The sequence below is a fragment of the Ambystoma mexicanum genome, chromosome 1q (genome assembly GCF_040938575.1).
Source record: "Ambystoma mexicanum isolate Mex_15411 chromosome 1q, UKY_AmexF1_1, whole genome shotgun sequence".
NCBI lineage: Eukaryota > Metazoa > Chordata > Amphibia > Caudata > Ambystomatidae > Ambystoma > Ambystoma mexicanum.
Window position 1 is genome coordinate 956,642,824 of NC_090922.1, and position 18,712 is coordinate 956,661,535.

Below are 18,712 nucleotides of genomic sequence, written 5' to 3' on the forward strand. Positions count from 1 at the left end.
ACATTAGTTTTTATGGACGCCGAAAAAGTATTTGATAGAGTAAACTTGGCCTTATTGAAATTTACAATGGGAAAAATGGGATAAAGGAGTATTTTTTAATTAATTTTTAATTGATTTAGCTGATTATTCAACTTTACAATTTTTATAAATTAAAAGAAAAAAAAAGAAGACAAAATAATTACATCAATCATACACAGCCATAAAGTTTAAAACATAATAATAAATTATAGTACATAGCCATCATAGGTCATGCATTTCAAAATGATACATATCGGAATTTAAACATTTTGTTAAGAGCAAATGTTTGCCACTAGTTATATCCGCTCGACACGTATGTCAAACACTGCGTACAGAAAGTACACAACTGCAATACATTTTGGCATACGATTTGTGTTCCGAAACATGTTCCACCTATCATCATTATTCAAGGTTGTAAGATGACCACATACTTTGATCAAATGCATCTGTCTAATATGGGTTAAAGCAACACAATCCATCAAAATATGTCATAGGGTTTCTTTGTATTTGTGATTTTTCACAAAATCTACAGAAGTTTAGTTCTTGCCCAGTTTGTTTCCTGGTGGCCAACACCGCTTTGATTGGCTAAAGGTTTAACCTAAATCTCATAAAGGCAGATCTTAGCGCCACCGAGGAATGTAAAAGAAGATAGGACTCACAAATTCCTAATTTTATTTGTCGGTACATATATTATTACCACAATCTTTGTACCTATGGCATTGTTCTCCTTTACAACTCCAGTCCATCAAGTATAACTTTTTCTTTGCCCTATCTGGATCTTCCAGAAGAGTGGCTAGGTCAATGTCAGCCTTTATCAAAATGTCAAAGATGGTGTTACGCCAAGTGATTACCACCCTTTGTTGTGAAGTTAGTAAATAGGATGAAATAGACCAAAGTAACATTGTTGTGTTTTTGGCTATAACAAACTTCCTAAACAGGGCACACCGCCTCCATTGGAATATGCTATATAGTGAATTAAGGTCCAATGCATAGCGTACACGTGCCAAAAGTACACATTGTGGTAGATTTAGGATGGATCTCCAATATTGGCCTTCAATTTTTTCCAAATTTAGATGTTTCACACTTAGCCATGCTTCCAGTCCATACAAAAGGATAGGAGTTAATTTAGCTTTATAATATTCAATGGCAGATTTTAATGAACATTTTTCATATTTGTAGAGTATCATTTTGCTCCGTGAAATGGCTGCCATTAATTTGGCTTTCATGGACTGTAGATGTATTTTATCCAAAGGTTGGTTGTCAAATTGCATGCCTAGGTATGTGTATGTATCAACTATCTCTAATTCTTTGTTCTGCAGGACCCCTCTCATTGATGATCTTTTAGACTGTTGTACATTGCATATCATGATTTTTGATTTGTTAATATTTACCACCAAATGATTTAAGTCCAGAGAGCTTGATAATGCCAATAGTAAGTTATTTAACCCACTCTGTGTCTTGGCAGATCTGATATCACATCTTTAAATGCATCCGGCATATCTAACAGAAAGAAGTTGAATAAGGCTGAGGCGAGAATTCAAATCTGCTGTAGTCCTATTGTAGTACCAACAGCCATGGACAAAATTCCCTGCCTATTCATCTAACTTGTAGATATGTTTCTGTATGGAGATTATGTATTATATCCACAATAGTGTCTGGGTAATTTTCTTTTCATAATTTATTTGTTAGGATTTGTCTCGAGACGAATGCAAGATATAATGGGCGTTTTGTCTCATAGTGGAGTTGTTTGATGGTGATGGCACATGTAGTTGTTAGATTTACAACTGTTCCCATACCATCTATGAATTTGGTTTGATGAGGATCACGTTTGTTAAATTTCAAAGTCCGTGCATTGAAATCTCTTAAAACAAAGCGTGCAAAAACATTTCCTGCCACATCCAGCAGGGAAATCGGTCTGTAATTTGCTGGTTTGGCTCGAAAATGGGATTACAATAGCTTGTCTCCATGCCTTACTTATCGCTCTCTTTAGTATTACTGTATGGAATATATGTGCTAATATTTTTGCCCAAATCTGAGAATTTAATTTCAGCGTGTGATTACTGAACCCATTTGAACCAGGTGCCCACAAACTGCTAGATTTATTTATAAATCCTTCTATGTCATCAGTTATATGAATCGACCATGGTAAACCTGAGATGGATTTAGATTCAATAACTGGCCATAGGTTGTTGTCATACAGTCCTGAAAAATATTGTACCCACTGGTCTTCGGTTACATCATTGATCGGAGTGAGCAGCCCTACTGATGAAGTACCTTAACTAATCATGGACCAAACCATGCCGTGTTTTTAGATGTAATGGCTCTAAGGAAATGTTCACCATCTAGTTGGTATCTAGAGGCCTGGAGATTTTGTGACCAATTTCTAAAAGCACATTTGGCTGCACATAGTACTGCCCTCTCAGCTGCTGGAACAGTCCAAATGTTTGCTTTTAGCCATCGTAGTTGTGGTTTTCTTTCTTTTTGTTCATGGTGAAAATGATGCCTTTTCTGGACCAGGTGTCGATTCATGTTACTCAGAGGCATATTTGGAGGAAGAAAGATTGGATCATATGCTAGCTTAGAGCTTTCTGAATAGTTATTATCAAGCAATGTGCTCGATTGAGTCAGAGATTGCTCATTCCACTTAAGGCGATTGGCAGCATTATTGGTCTGGAGATGTGAATAATACTTATCTCTCCTGTTAGATACAGTTTTTGCTATCCAATTCCATTGCAGCACGAAAATATTATGGCCCCTATTTGGATGCTGCACAACTTCAAATGTATCCCCTAAAATGTACAATTTTTGATCTATGTATACATAGTCAATGATACTGGACATGGAACCTCTGGACAACGATGCATGTGGAGGTACATCTCCAGGTAGGGAACCATTCGCCATACAAGACCTCGCTCCTTCATGAGTGTACCCCATTGCACCTGAGTATTTGCAGTTCGTGTTAATGGATCTAAACATCAAATATATAAATCACTGGTGATTATAGTGTTTGTGATAGATGAATCAGTTAAAATTAAGTCTAACAGGTTTTGTACATCAAAGAAGAATTTCTTGTCAGTTATGGCCACCGGGTTTCGATACAAGTTAATGAGTGCAATGGTTCCGGCTACATGAAATATTTTAACTAATTGCAAAAAATTGTTTGGCACAACCCAATCTTTGACTGTGAGACCAGCACTAGTTTTCACTGCTACTAGAAGCCCTGCAGTTGGACGGCCATGAAGAGCCGGAATGGCACCAAGACAAGCAATATCATGATCATCCTATGAAGGTTTGTTTACCAGCCAAGTTTCTTGCAACACAAGGATCTCGTAGTCATTAATATGATCTAAATTTGGATTTAGAAGATGACCACGCGAGTTCCAACTTGCCAATTTAATCGGGAACCCGCAAATTATATAATTAGTTGGGCATTGTGGACTATTTGAACTTCGTTATGCCTTCATGGAAGAAGATGTAGTCAATAATATGGCTTTTTGGCACAATCACCCACATGGTGTCTCATCATTCTTTAAATCAACCTTGTCTCCCTTTTTAACATCTTGCAAAATAACATACCCCCTGTCATATAAGTCCGATTTGGCCAACCAAATTGTGTTGAGAACAACTCCTGAAGGCATCCATAGTCTGACCGTGGTAGGATCATATAGATCCAAGAATTCCACTTGGGCTATGTCCCCTGAAGTAACATCTTCTAGTCTCGTAACATCTTCAAATATGCTCAATATGGTAGAGCGGCACAGGGTTTGTTGATCATGCGGTAACGGCCGACAACTCATTATTAGGTTATGAATTGGATCCCTAATCTGATTATTCTTCTTTATTTGTGCAGGTTGCTGATGAGTAGATGGATTTGGTAGTGCAGACAACATATGATGATTTTGAACATTTGCCTTGCCCTGAAGCCCAAAATTAGGTGCTGTTACCACCCTTTGGTCTAATGTTTTTATACTTGGTAGTGACTGTAAACATCTGCATTACCTTGGAATTTGTATTGCGTTTTTTGCAAGGGCACCAGCAGCAGCATCAACCACTGGATGGGCAGGGAACTGAGATGCTAGCAGGGACATATATTCATCCCGCCTCTCTAATTTCCTTTCTTCGTTCCTCTTGAACCTTCTTCTCATCACCTACTAAGGAGTTAGGCATGTCCTTTGTATTTACATCAGCTTCTGAGATCTTTGACTTCTTTGTTGCCTGGTCATTCTCTTTATCCTGGCTTTCTTGAGCAACGCTCAGTGCAGATACAAGCTCATCTAAAGGCTAGTAGGAAGGCAGGAAACTGTGGCTCGGTTTAAGGTCCATTTCCCTTTCCTTCCTTAGAATTTTATATTTATTAACCACTGCTCGACAGGCATTTTGCTTTTGCTTCTGAGAAGCAATAATTTTCGTTACGAATTGCTTAGACAATGGTTGTGCTTTTGCAGCTACACTGGAGTTTGGGCGGACAATTATCAATCTTTTTAGCCTGTGACTGAATTCCAACAATGTCTGGGAGAAATATATCATTTGGCACAGAGCCAGGTATCAATTTGTTCACTTGTTTTACCCCCAATATGTTCTTAATCGGCAGGGGTGGTTGTACTTCTAGAATGGGACATATAAAATCATCAAAACAAAGTAGACATTGTGTGGGCATCGTTTTCAAACCCATGGGCTCTAATCCCAAGTTAGAGAGTGACACATCCGTTAGAGTCGCTTTATGCATCTGTTTCTGTTTTTTTTGTTAATATCGTCTTCTCAGTACTGGCCTTCCATTACGTTATTTGATTAAGCTGTAAAGCTTGATTGTCTAATTTTGTATTAAGTGATTCAAACACTTGACTTAAACTAACAATTGCTGTATTTATCGCTGGTAAACTAATCTCTATCAGTGGCTGGGAGAGAGGAGCCTTCCTGTCCGCTGGCCGAGCCATAGGTCTTCGTGGGGTCAGAGGCACAAAGGAGATGGAAACGTTTGAGGACCGGTATTGTTGTGACTCAGAGAGAGGAGGGGAACATGGCAAATTGTCAGAAATTGCCTCATTGGAAAGGCTTGCATTTAAGGAGGTTCCGACACACAAAGATTGGCTCAGGTCAATAATTGAACAATCCTTTGGAGTGGATGAGCTGGGAGTTTCCTCAATTACTCCTGTAGGTGAATTTTGTGTATCATCCTTATTTGATAACAGATCCTGTTGTATGTTTGCATTTACACCCTTTTTTGTTTGTTGTTTTACAGGTAAGTCAGGATCCAATGTATTCAGAATGGTGTTTCTATCTGTGTCAAAGCTATGTTGAACACTTGGAGGCTTATTTTCTCCAATTTCTAGTATGGCCGCCTTTCAGCAATTTTCACTTTCGCGGGCGGTTGCAGCAAACGCAGCCGTTGTCGCGCCGGCCGCCCCATTTAAATGCTTAAAGTTTCTGTTGGGGTCAAGTGGTGTACAAAAATCCTGTTTGTCCACAGATACACTGTTTTTAATATTCGCCGGTGTTAGTGTAATAGATTTTTTTTGTAATCTGCCTGGCTGACAGCGGACTACACGCCAGCATATTTGATTTTAACGTGTATACGGCCATCGTCGAATTTAAATCAGTCAGACACTATGTACAAAACAGCATACAAACTTGCAAACTGTTTACAGAAATCAACTGTGTTCACCCCAATTTATAATATAAACAGATCAACAATTGTCAAAGAAGCGAAGTATGGAACAGGTCCAGCTAACATCCGACCTTATATGCATGTTGAAACAAAAGGGGACCAAAATTGCGACAATTTATGAGGAGAGCTCCCCTCACTCCTGACCACCCACAGACAGCCACAGACAGCCCTTTCTGAAACAGCCCTTGCGAAAAAAGCATGTGCATAAAAGCGTGTGCACTGGCTGTATATGGGCTTGTGGGAAATGGGGGAGGAGCCTTTCCACTAGCTTTTACAAGCCACCAAATGCCTACAACAAATGGAAACACACTATTAACATTGCTTTGCAACTAATCCAAGCTCCATGTAGCAGACATGTAGCAGGCAGTTTGCTCAGGTGCTTTCACAGTCTCATAGTTCGTAACGTAGCAGGAGCCAAGAAACACAATCACAATCTTGCAAGCACGATCCAAACAAGCAGCCGACAGCCACAGACAATCCCTTTCCGAAAAAGCTCTTGCGTAAAAAGCACCCAGGATTTAGGAGTAACTTTGTTGGCGCGGTCCATTGCCTTCAGAGTGCAGCAAAAGCATGTATTTGGGTGAATAATGAACTGTCGAATGCATTTCATTTAACAAGATGGACAAGGCAGGCTGCCCCTTATCGCCATTCCTATTCATTAGCCGATTCATGGAATTAATGTGCGCTGAAACTTCCCGCACAGAGGTGCCAAAACATGTGATTCGCAGTAAAAGTGCGACAAATGCCGTGCAACTGGAAAATCGCAGGTAAAATCAGCGCACGTCGATTCATGGAAGTCCGTGCGCGAGAAAAATATTGGATGTACGCTGAGCAAGTGCGCGGTGCACGCCGGCGCACAGGTCATCCAATGGCGTGCGCCACGGCCACAGCGAAATCGCACATAGCGCGGCGCACATTACAAAAGTAGGCGTAACACGGGGCGTAACACTCGGAATGGGGAACAACACGTGAAAATATGGGCGTCATATGGGCATTTCGGTGCTGGACTGCCCCAGGGCAGGACAAAGACTGATATGTTTAGGATATTTCTTCTCTGTGAAAGATAGTGAGCTAAAGACTCTGGGTAAGTCTCTCATAACCAGGACTAATGTCTGGCAGAGGGACTCCCAGGACCCCCCTTGTTAATTTACATATTTAAGTAACTTTGGGTCTCACCCTAAGTTACTAGGGGAATCCAGACGTGGACCCCTTGCTCACTATTCTTAGAGAGGCACAGATCCACCCTACTGATGAGGTCCAACCAGACCGAAACACGTGTCTGGGGTTTCTGTTGGTACTCTTGTTCAGAGGAGAATTGCCTAGCATTTCGGTGCTGGACTGCCCCAGGGCAGGACAAAGACTGATATGTTTAGGATATTTCTTCTCTGTGAAAGATAGTGAGCTAAAGACTCTGGGTAAGTCTCTCGTAACCAGGACTAATGTCTGGCAGAGGGACTCCCAGGACCCCCCTTGTTAATTTACATATTTAAGTAACTTTGGGTCTCACCCTAAGTTACTAGGGGAATCCAGACGTGGACCCCTTGCTCACTATTCTTAGAGAGGCACAGATCCACCCTACTGATGAGGTCCAACCAGACCGAAACACGTGTCTGGGGTTTCTGTTGGTACTCTTGTTCAGAGGAGAATTGCCTAGCATTTCGGTGCTGGACTGCCCCAGGGCAGGACAAAGACTGATATGTTTAGGATATTTCTTCTCTGTGAAAGATAGTGAGCTAAAGACTCTGGGTAAGTCTCTCGTAACCAGGACTAATGTCTGGCAGAGGGACTCCCAGGACCCCCCTTGTTAATTTACATATTTAAGTAACTTTGGGTCTCACCCTAAGTTACTAGGGGAATCCAGACGTGGACCCCTTGCTCACTATTCTTAGAGAGGCACAGATCCACCCTACTGATGAGGTCCAACCAGACCGAAACACGTGTCTGGGGTTTCTGTTGGTACTCTTGTACAGAGGAGAATTGCCTAGCATTTCGGTGCTGGACTGCCCCAGGGCAGGACAAAGACTGATATGTTTAGGATATTTCTTCTCTGTGAAAGATAGTGAGCTAAAGACTCTGGGTAAGTCTCTCGTAACCAGGACTAATGTCTGGCAGAGGGACTCCCAGGACCCCCCTTGTTAATTTACATATTTAAGTAACTTTGGGTCTCACCCTAAGTTACTAGGGGAATCCAGACATGGACCCCTTGCTCACTATTCTTAGAGAGGCACAGATCCACCCTACTGATGAGGTCCAACCAGACCGAAACACGTGTCTGGGGTTTCTGTTGGTACTCTTGTTCAGAGGAGAATTGCCTAGCATTTCGGTGCTGGACTGCCCCAGGGCAGGACAAAGACTGATATGTTTAGGATATTTCTTCTCTGTGAAAGATAGTGAGCTAAAGACTCTGGGTAAGTCTCTCGTAACCAGGACTAATGTCTGGCAGAGGGACTCCCAGGACCCCCCTTGTTAATTTACATATTTAAGTAACTTTGGGTCTCACCCTAAGTTACTAGGGGAATCCAGACGTGGACCCCTTGCTCACTATTCTTAGAGAGGCACAGATCCACCCTACTGATGAGGTCCAACCAGACCGAAACACGTGTCTGGGGTTTCTGTTGGTACTCTTGTTCAGAGGAGAATTGCCTAGCATTTCGGTGCTGGACTGCCCCAGGGCAGGACAAAGACTGATATGTTTAGGATATTTCTTCTCTGTGAAAGATAGTGAGCTAAAGACTCTGGGTAAGTCTCTCATAACCAGGACTAATGTCTGGCAGAGGGACTCCCAGGACCCCCCTTGTTAATTTACATATTTAAGTAACTTTGGGTCTCACCCTAAGTTACTAGGGGAATCCAGACGTGGACCCCTTGCTCACTATTCTTAGAGAGGCACAGATCCACCCTACTGATGAGGTCCAACCAGACCGAAACACGTGTCTGGGGTTTCTGTTGGTACTCTTGTTCAGAGGAGAATTGCCTAGCATTTCGGTGCTGGACTGCCCCAGGGCAGGACAAAGACTGATATGTTTAGGATATTTCTTCTCTGTGAAAGATAGTGAGCTAAAGACTCTGGGTAAGTCTCTCATAACCAGGACTAATGTCTGGCAGAGGGACTCCCAGGACCCCCGTTGTTAATTTACATATTTAAGTAACTTTGGGTCTCACCCTAAGTTACTAGGGGAATCCAGACGTGGACCCCTTGCTCACTATTCTTAGAGAGGCACAGATCCACCCTACTGATGAGGTCCAACCAGACCGAAACACGTGTCTGGGGTTTCTGTTGGTACTCTTGTTCAGAGGAGAATTGCCTAGCATTTCGGTGCTGGACTGCCCCAGGGCAGGACAAAGACTGATATGTTTAGGATATTTCTTCTCTGTGAAAGATAGTGAGCTAAAGACTCTGGGTAAGTCTCTCGTAACCAGGACTAATGTCTGGCAGAGGGACTCCCAGGACCCCCCTTGTTAATTTACATATTTAAGTAACTTTGGGTCTCACCCTAAGTTACTAGGGGAATCCAGAAGTGGACCCCTTGCTCACTATTCTTAGAGAGGCACAGATCCACCCTACTGATGAGGTCCAACCAGACCGAAACACGTGTCTGGGGTTTCTGTTGGTACTCTTGTTCAGAGGAGAATTGCCTAGCATTTCGGTGCTGGACTGCCCCAGGGCAGGACAAAGACTGATATGTTTAGGATATTTCTTCTCTGTGAAAGATAGTGAGCTAAAGACTCTGGGTAAGTCTCTCGTAACCAGGACTAATGTCTGGCAGAGGGACTCCCAGGACCCCCCTTGTTAATTTACATATTTAAGTAACTTTGGGTCTCACCCTAAGTTACTAGGGGAATCCAGACGTGGACCCCTTGCTCACTATTCTTAGAGAGGCACAGATTCACCCTACTGATGAGGTCCAACCAGACCGAAACACGTGTCTGGGGTTTCTGTTGGTACTCTTGTTCAGAGGAGAATTGCCTAGCATTTCGGTGCTGGACTGCCCCAGGGCAGGACAAAGACTGATATGTTTAGGATATTTCTTCTCTGTGAAAGATAGTGAGCTAAAGACCCTGGGTAAGTCTCTCGTAACCAGGACTAATGTCTGGCAGAGGGACTCCCAGGACCCCCCTTGTTAATTTACATATTTAAGTAACTTTGGGTCTCACCCTAAGTTACTAGGGGAATCCAGACGTGGACCCCTTGCTCACTATTCTTAGAGAGGCACAGATCCACCCTACTGATGAGGTCCAACCAGACCGAAACACGTGTCTGGGGTTTCTGTTGGTACTCTTGTTCAGAGGAGAATTGCCTAGCATTTCGGTGCTGGACTGCCCCAGGGCAGGACAAAGACTGATATGTTTAGGATATTTCTTCTCTGTGAAAGATAGTGAGCTAAAGACTCTGGGTAAGTCTCTCGTAACCAGGACTAATGTCTGGCAGAGGGACTCCCAGGACCCCCCTTGTTAATTTACATATTTAAGTAACTTTGGGTCTCACACTAAGTTACTAGGGGAATCCAGACGTGGACCCCCTTGCTCACTATTCTTAGAGAGGCACAGATCCACCCTACTGATGAGGTCCAACCAGACCGAAACACGTGTCTGGGGTTTCTGTTGGTACTCTTGTTCAGAGGAGAATTGCCTAGCATTTCGGTGCTGGACTGCCCCAGGGCAGGACAAAGACTGATATGTTTAGGATATTTCTTCTCTGTGAAAGATAGTGAGCTAAAGACTCTGGGTAAGTCTCTCGTAACCAGGACTAATGTCTGGCAGAGGGACTCCCAGGACCCCCCTTGTTAATTTACGTATTTAAGTAACTTTGGGTCTCACCCTAAGTTACTAGGGGAATCCAGACGTGGACCCCTTGCTCACTATTCTTAGAGAGGCACAGATCCACCCTACTGATGAGGTCCAACCAGACCGAAACACGTGTCTGGGGTTTCTGTTGGTACTCTTGTTCAGAGGAGAATTGCCTAGCATTTCGGTGCTGGACTGCCCCAGGGCAGGACAAAGACTGATATGTTTAGGATATTTCTTCTCTGTGAAAGATAGTGAGCTAAAGACTCTGGGTAAGTCTCTCGTAACCAGGACTAATGTCTGGCAGAGGGACTCCCAGGACCCCCCTTGTTACGTCACAGGGGAAGTACAGGAGGCAAGTGCGCGGAACGCCCACACGCTTGCCTACAACTCGTATTCATGGAATCGAATAGGGCAAACCAGCTCACTGTCAAAGACGCGCACAGGGCCAAACAAGTACGCCACAAGAAAGCAGGCGGTAGCGTCCCTGCGCCTGAAATAAATGTGCGCCAAAATGTGCGCTAACAAAAAGCATCCATATACAGTTATGATGAATGATCCATATAGTGGCCCTCTACGACAAATGAGGTGCAAAGGGGTACCGACAAACACGGAGACCCGCTGTGTGAAAAATAGCGTGTGCATGTATTACGGGGTTCACGGGAAGTTCCACACGCGATTGACCTGGGCACGTGTATTCCGGGGTGCGCGGGAAGTTTCACACGCGAATTTGCAGGGTACGTGTATTTTGGTGTGCGCGTGAAGTTTCACATGCAATTTCAGCATGGTACGTGTACTCCGCGTGCGTGGCAAATTCCACACGCGAATCCAGCAGCCTACGTGTATTTCGGGGGTGCCGGGGAGTCCCACACGTGAAATGGCCGTGTGGGTCCTCCCAGCTGTTCCCTCTACACCCTCCACGGCCCCTGCAGGTGGCACACACCACAGGGGACTACCCTGCACCCCTGCACATGTCCCGCAGGCAGCCCATCCACCATGGCCATGCCCCGAAGCCAGCCCACATGTCACCTTGCACTACTGCCCACCAACGCATGTCTCCCAGCACCCCCACCCCCCTGCATCCAGGGGCACCCTCCACCAGGCCCCCACTCAAGTCTCCCAGCACCCCCAACCCCCTGCATCTAGGGGCACCCTCCACCAGGCCCCCACTCCTGTCCCCCTGCACCCCCACCCCCTGCATCCAGGGGCACCCTCCACCAGGCCCCCACTCATGTCCAACTCATGTCTCCCAGCACCCCCACCCCCCAGCACTGTGGGGCACCCTCCACAAGGCCCCCACTCATGTCCCCCTGTACCCCCCCCCCCTGCATCCAGGGGCACGCTCCACCAGGCCCCCACTCATGTCTCCCAGCACCCCCACCCCCCAGGACTGTAGAGCACCCTCCACCAGGCCCCCACTCCTGTCCCCCTGCACCCCCACCCCCCTGCATCCAGGGGCACCCTCCACCAGGCCCCCACTCAAGTCTCCCAGCACCCCCACCCCCCAGCACTGTAGAGCACCCTCCACCATGCCCCCACTCCTGTCTCCCTGCACCCCCAACCCCCTGCATTCAGGGGCACCCTCCACCAGGCCCCCACTCATGTCTCCTAGCACCCCCACCCCCCAGCACTGTAGAGCACCCTACACCAGGCCCCCACTCCTGTCCCCCTGCACCCCCACCCCCCTGCATCCAGGGGCACCCTCCACCAGGCCCCCACTCATGTCTCCCAGCACCCCCACCCCCCTGCATCCAGGGGCACCCTCCACCAGGCCCCCACTCCTGTCCCCCTGCACACCCACCCCCCTGCATCCAGAGGCACCCTCCACCAGGCCCCCACTCATGTCTCCCTGCACCCCCACCCCCCAGCACTGTAGAGCACCCTCCACCAGGCCCCCACTCATGTCTCCCAGCACCCCCACCCTCCAACACTGTAGCGCACCCTCCACCAGGCCCCCACTCCTGTCCCCCTGCACCCCCACCCCCATGCATCCAGGGGCACCCTCCACCAGGCCCCTACTCACGTCTCCCAGCACCCCCACCCCCCAGCACTGTAGAGCACCCTCCACCAGGCCCCCACTCCTGTCCCCCTGCACCCACACCCCCCTGCATCCAGGGGTACCCTCCACCAGGCCCCCACTCCTGTCCCCCTGCACCCTCACCCCCCTGCATCCAGGGGCACCCTCCACCAGGCCCCCACTTATGTGCAACTCATGTCCCCCTGCACCCCCACACCCCAGCACTATGGGGCACCCTCCACCAGGCCCCCACTCATGTCCCCCTGCACCCCCACTCCCCTGCATCCAGGGGCACCCTCCACCAGGCCCCCACTCATGTCTCCCAGCACCTCCACCCCCCAGCACTGTAGAGCACCCTCCACCAGGCCCCCACTCCTGTCCCCCTGCACCCCCACCCCCCTGCATCCAGGGGCACCCTCCACCAGGCCCCTACTCATGTCCCCCTGCACCCCCACCCCCCAGCACTGTAGAGCGCCCTCCACCAGGCCCCCACTCCTGTCCCCCTGCACCCCCACCCCCTTGCATCCAGGGGCACCCTCCACCAGGCCTCCACTCATGTCCCCCTGCACCCCCACCCCCAGCACTGTGGGGCACCCTCCACTAAGCCCCCACTCATGTCCAACTCATGTCTCCCAGCACCCCCACCCCCCTGCATCCAGGGGCACCCTCCACCAGGCCCCCACCCCTGTCCCCCTGCACCAACACCCCCTGCATCCAGGGGCACCCTCCACCAGGCCCCCACTCATGTCCAACTCATGTCTCCCAGCACCCCCACCCCCCAGCATCCAGGGGCACCCTCCACCAGCCCCCCACTCCTGTCTCCCAGCACCCCCAGCACTGTAGAGCACCCTCCACCAGGCCCCCACTCCTGTCCCCCTGCACCCCCACCCCCTGCATCCAGGGGCACCCTCCACCAGGCCCCCACTCATGTCTCCCAGCACCCCCACCCCCCTGCACTGTAGAGCACCCTCCACCAGGCCCCCACTCCTGTCCCCCTGCACCCCCACCCCCTGCATCCAGGGGCACCCTCCACCAGGCCCCCACTCATGTCCCCCATGCACCCCCACCCCCAAGCACTGTGGGGCACCCTCCACCAGGCCCCCACTCATGTCCAACTCATGTATCCCAGCAGCCCCACCCCCCTGCATCCAGGGCACCCTCCACCAGGCCCCCACGCCTGTCCCCCTGCACCCCCACCCCCCTGCATCCAGGGGCACCCTCCACCAGGCCCCCACTCATGTCCCCCTGCGCCCACACCCCCCTGCACTGTGGGGCACCCTCCACCAGGCCCCCACTCATGTCCAACTCATGTCTCCCAGCACCCCCGCCCCCCTGCATCCAGGGGCACCCTCCACCAGGCCCCCACTCCTGTCCCCCTGCACCCCCACCCCCCTGAATCCAGGGGCACCCTCCACCAGGCCCCCACTCATGTCCAACGCATGTCTCCCAGCACCCCCACCCCCTAGCACTGTGGGGCACCCTCCATCAGTTCCCCACTCATGTCCCCCTGCACCCCCACCCCCCAGCACTGTGGGGCACCCTCCACCAAGCCCCCACTCATGTCCAACTCATGTCTTCTAGCACCCCCACCCCCCAGCCGTGCGATTTGCCTGGGTATGTGTATTCCAGGGGTGCGCGGGTAGTCTCACACGCGATTCCATCAGGGTACGTGTATTATGGGTCCGCGTGAACTTCCACACACGATACCAGCCGGGTACGTGTATTACGGGGTACGCGGGAAGTTCCACACGCGATTGCCCTGGGTACGTGTATTTCGGGGTGCGCTGGAAGTTTCACATGCGAATTTGCAGGGTACGTGTATTCCAGGGGTGGGCGGGAATATTTACTCTTGACTGGGCCTGGGAGAGCGTGTTACGTGTATTCCTGGGGTGGGCGGGAAGATTTACACGTTCGCCTACAACGCACCCAAAAATAAAAGGTCCAATCCTGAAACACGTACGCCATAAAAGAGTGCACAAACAACAAACAAGCTCAGACGCCAGGATGAATATACCGTTCCTAGCAGCAGTGGCCGTGGGATACCGCAGGAGGAGGAGAAGGATAGTCAGGGCCAGAATCTTCACACCCAGAACCAGCCTATTTGGTATGCCTGATGACCAGGTGTATGGGAGGTACAGGTTTCCACCACCCATAATACTCAACCTGGTCAGTGAGTGGGAGGATGACCTCACATCACCCACCCTGTGCTCCCAAGCACTCAGCCCCCTCGAGAAGGTCCTCAATGTACTGCACTTCTTGGCTACAGGATCATTTCAGCGGACAAGTGCCATAGTGGGGGGGGGTGTCACAGGCCACGCAGTCACGGTGCCTACACCAGGTGTTGGCCATCATCACTGCACACCCATCAGTCCGCAGGCACATATACCTGCCCAGAACACCTGCAGAAAGGCAGGCTGTCATCCAGGATTTCTACAGGGTGACACAATTCCCCAAAGTGCTAGGTGCCATTGATTGCACCCATGTGGCTCTACGTCCCCCCGGGGCATCTGAGCACATCTATAGAAACCGCAAGCACTGGCATTCCATCAACGTCCAGGTAGTATGTGATGCCAAGGGAATCATCACCTCATTATATGCCAACTATCCAGAGTCCACCCACGACAGCTTCATTTACAGGATGTCAACCCTAAACCGGGACATGGAAGCTGGGCGGCATGGCGATGCATGGCTGCTTGGTGAGTATAAATGCCACAGCACACGCATGCATGACAGATACAGAGTAATGCCAATACCCCACTAATGATCCCCATCACCACCTCCCCAGGGGACAGTGCCTACCCTCTGAGCACACACATGATGACGCCAATTCGGAAGCCCATCACGCCTCCCGAGGTAAGATACAACACAGCCCATATTGCAACACGGGGCATAGTGGAGTGCACATTCGGAGTGCTCAAGTCACGCTTTCGCTCCCCTGACCGTTCTGGTGGGCAGCTGTTATACGCTCCCCCAGTAGTGTGAAGGATAATAGTGGCAGCATGTGTCCAGCACAATGTTGCAACACGCCGGGGCCTGGCTGTGGACATGGTGGTGCCCCCACATCCCCAACCACATGCACGCCCGCTGCGCATGGGAGGGGAAAGGGCACGGTGTGAGGCAGCCCGTACGCAGCTGGTAGCTAATTACTTCACATAGAAAGCACACCCCTGTGGAGTGCACACTGCCCTGGCACATACCATCTGACAATGAATGATGACTCAATCTGACAATTCTGATGAATTAAGGGAAAGTCAACTGTCAGAACCATAGCAGCCTGAGATTGTTCATCTGGAAGTGTCACAATGTGTGCATCCCTACCTACACAAACACCACCAATGCAGTGTCATCAAAAGACACACTTGCATGCAGTAAAAATGAATAGCCACTTGTAAATACAACATGAGAACAGTGCCATGTCACCCAACCCTTCCCCGGCACGGCCACACAACACACCATGTCATGTCATTTAATGTGAGAGCAAACAATTTAATCCCCACAACATGCCCCAAGTGTCACCAACTACAGTGTCCCTAATGGAAACTGGCCACACATGAAATGCGCACAGTAATGCAAGACCAACAACACACATTACCAAATACTTACCAATAATACCAATCACCTACACAACCTCCAACCTACCATAAACATGACAGTACGGACTTAGAAAATTGGTAGCCTCACTACCTGATAATGCCAGCACTTCGAACACTTCCAACTATACAGTGTTAGCGCCACGCAAGAGTGTAGGTGCACTGCTTACAACATGGACTCCAGTTCCAAAGTAGACCGCCTTGTGAAGACATGAGAAATGGACCTGCAAATTAGGAGGATGAGATGGATGCAGAGGCACATATCATACACCATGCAGTGTACAATACAACAACCATATGCACTAGGAATGTATACACAGTATTGACTACAGACTGTCCACACATCAAATAGGAGTCCAACGTCACCGTGTAAGTCAATGTCACTTGGGCACACCCTTTGCAAGCTCATGGAAACGGGAAGCAGGAGGGGTGTGTGTCACACAAACCCAAATATCTGACCCAAATTCAGGACAAGCCTGCATGTGCCCGGCCACAATACAGCGTATGCCCACGGGAGCTACACAAGGCAACACACTGTCCAAAAAATCAAGAATCATTTCCCCCCCCCCGGGGGGGGGGTAGGGGAGGCCACCCAGGAGGTCCGAGGACAGGGTGCACACCAAAACCCACCTGTGTTGATCTTGCGAAAAAAAAACACCTCCATGGGCTCATGGCCTGCACGGCTACCCTATTGTGGGAGAATCGCTGCTGACGCTCTCCTCACCCTCTGCAGCTGCATCAGGAGGTGGTGGCACTATGGGAGGCAGCCCACGCAAAGCCCTAGTCTGGTCCTCCATGGCAGCAAGCATGCGGGTGTGGAAGGTCTGGTTCTGGAGGATAATTACGCGTAGGTCCCCATACAACAACTCACGGGATGCCCGGACCTCCTCCCTAGTTGCCTGCATCTCAGCTGAGAGCGTACGTGTGAGCCGCTCCAGCTTCTGTTCTGTCCTCGTGTTAGCTGAAGCCTCAAGCTCAACCAGAGTTGCCCTGAGCTGACGGAGTTCCACCCTCAGGGCTTCCCTGTGGCCCTGGGACTCAATAGAAATGGCTTCCCGCAGAGTGTCCAGTGCCGCCCACCTGTCCCTGTTGGACGCCAACATGTCCTCCCTGTGTGACTGGCTAATGGAGTCTGTTGCCTGCTGTAGTTGTTCAATTAGCCTTTCTTGGGGGACAATGGAAGTGGCCACCCTATCCATGGCCTGAGCCATCATCTCAGTTGATGCTGCCTGTTGGTTTGCCATACCGTATATGGATTGCTCCCATGCGGTATTGCCAGGTGGCGTATGCCACCGCGTCGGCGGGCACCACACCTGTGTGGGGCAATGCGAACTGCCCCTTGCTGTGCCGGCACTGCCTGAGGCTGCAGGACTGCATTCCCCCTCTGATCTGCTGGCCCAGGAACAGGATCAGATGTAGCGGAGTGTGACCCTGCATCCGTAACCACCAAAGGCGGACCTACCAACACTGACATCCCCATTGAGGGTTCTACCCCTGGTGCAGGTGGGTTGGACAGTACAGAATCCCTCCCAGAAACACTTACCTGCGACGGCACATAGGTCTCATCATCCGAATCGACACCTGAATAGAGCTCGGGGGAGGTGCACCCATAGACACCACTTGAGATGACAGCCTGCAGCAAGTGTGGGTTCTCACCCACCACCACACCATGTCCCTCACTGGTGCCCGGTCGGGCCTGAGACCCCTCCTGGGTCTACACCATCGCCACAACCACAGCAGTATCAAGTGCGTCATCCCCTGCAAAGATATGAAAGAAAAGAAATGGGAACAGGCATTAGCACCATGGAACACAATTAGGGCTGATAAGCAACAGAAACAGTACTTCATTGACACATGTACCACATGACTATAACCCTCCCATGCATACACTGTCACTGCGTATGAAGGGGAGGCAAATGGCACACATTGATGACACCAAGATGGAAGACCAACAAATTTGCTGCATGCTGCCTAGCAGTACCATCACACATTGGCCTGTGATTGGCATGTCCAATACACATACATGACACATGCCATCACACAGATGGCATGTACCCTAGCCATGTCACACATGTGACAATAGGACTGAGAAATGCCTAGTGAAAGTGGTGGAATGCAGACAATCAGCCTGAATAAACACAGAATAACATGCAACTATGTTGTGGCAAGATAACACTTCAAGGGCAACTGGCGTGAGGTTGGGATGAATGTCTACTGTTGCCAGAAGGGATACTGCAACACCCAAATCCTGGTGCGCAGAATGTATTGGATATAGCACATGGGTGACCCAAAGAACTTAGGCACACACCCCCTCACCTGGCACTCAATCAGAAGCACTCACACACACCATGCACATGGATGACACACACATGCATGTGCACTCACCGGACAATGCCTCGTAATCTGGCAGGTGTCCCACGCCTTGGATCTGTTCCTCCGTGACATAGGTCCCAGCAACATACTCATGTGGAGTGAGTTCTAAGTCCTCTGCCGGAGACCCACCTCCAGTCACTTGAGTTGCGGCATGACTTGAGGCCAGCTTTTTCTTTCTTTGCCCTGCGCTTAGGTTCATTCCAGCACTTGTAGCAATCATTAGCTGTGCTTGGAAGGTGGTGGTGATACTGAGTGTCCTACGCT